This window comes from Habropoda laboriosa, unplaced genomic scaffold (assembly GCF_001263275.1).
Source record: "Habropoda laboriosa isolate 0110345459 unplaced genomic scaffold, ASM126327v1 scaffold67, whole genome shotgun sequence".
Lineage (NCBI taxonomy): Eukaryota > Metazoa > Arthropoda > Insecta > Hymenoptera > Apidae > Habropoda > Habropoda laboriosa.
Genome location: NW_017100242.1, coordinates 3013763 through 3015117, shown reverse-complemented (window position 1 = coordinate 3015117; position 1355 = coordinate 3013763). Strand labels below are relative to the sequence as shown.

The 1355-nt window shown below is 41.0% G+C and overlaps 1 protein-coding gene across 1 annotated transcript in view; it reads right to left on the bottom strand.

Moving 5' to 3' along the window:
- The window catches only part of LOC108571953 (CUGBP Elav-like family member 4), a 69428-nt gene extending 68308 nt beyond the window's left edge, over positions 1 to 1120 (bottom strand). Inside the window, exon 1 of the mRNA XM_017934110.1 lies at positions 1064 to 1120. The gene's annotated coding sequence lies outside the window, so the exon portion shown is untranslated. The remainder of the gene's footprint in view (positions 1 to 1063) is intronic.
- Between the last annotated feature and the right edge of the window lie 235 nt (positions 1121 to 1355).

Genomic DNA, 1355 nt, shown 5'->3' with positions numbered 1-1355 from the left:
GTTTTGATATAGTGTGATAACGCTAGTGCGTAATAATTAGAGCAAAAAACACGAACGACAAGTTTACGGCTACTAAATGAAAGTCCACGCACGTGGGCACGCACAATATCATTTATAATACCTTACAGTGTGTCACGTTGTATATCTGTGTTTTTCTCGGGGGCGAAATTAGTCGGGAAGAAGGGGATTGGCGTTAGTTGAAACGGAGGAAGGTTTTTTCCACGAAAATTCAACCTTTCTTTCCGAAACGTATTTCTTTTGGAAAATGAAGAAAATCGACAGTTGTCGAAAAGTACGAAGTATATTCGCGAGTTTCAAGTGAAGCTTGAGAAATTTGCAAGTAAGAAGTTCGAGGTGAGAAAAACAAATTTTTTTTGACAAATTCGAAAATTACTTCTTTTACACAAATATTCGGAACTTTGAACTTTTTCTGTCCCGCGAATATGTATACATACGCCAATAGTGCGTCGTCTTTTTTTCTTCTGAGTTAACTTATGGCAATCTGACCAATTTCGTTTAGAAAATGAAGAAAACCGACGGTTACCAAAAATTTGAAATATATTCCCGAATTTCAAGTGAAGCTTGAGAAATCTGACTTACCAACTTTATAGCATTGCAAGTAAGAAGCTCAAAGTGCTAAAAAGGAAAAATTTTGTCAACGTCGAAAACTACTTCTTCCGCAAAAGTATTCAAAATTTTCGATTTTTTCTGTCCTTCGAATATGTATATCTATGTATACGTCGATAGCGCGTGGCCGAATGAAGGAATTGGACAGCAAGGGATACAACGGGAGGGACAGAGAAGCCGGTTGGAAGGAATGTCAGGATTCGTGGGTCGAACACTAGCGAGCAGCAAAATGAACTTTGCGGCGAGCTGTGCTGGCTGAATCAGCGGTGATGGCGTGATGAGAAAGGAAAATTCGTTTCTTTTCTTTCTTTCTTTCTTTTTTTCTTTTTCTCTTAGAGAGATTCTCCTTCTGCCGATTTCGGGGGGAAGAAGAAGAAGAAGAAGAAGAATAGAGGTACTGGAAGGAAGCTAGCTATCTCCTGGAAGTCGAAGTTACCTTCAGCGGCCGCCACCGGTGCCTCCTACTTCCAGAAGATGGCACTGGTGCTCCCGTCGTCCATCATGCACTCTGGAATACAGAACAGAAACAAAGAAATGCCATTGGGCCCAAAATACACCATTCGTTGTCGTCGTTGCCTATATGTATCCTTGCTACACTATTCGACATGCCCTCCCTGCAGCAGCTCAATCGCACATTTTCTTTAGCGTGACTGTACAGTGCAGCGTTATTCTTTTATCCCTTCTGAGCGATTGGATGAAAAAGTACATGACCTAACGGTTGAAGACAA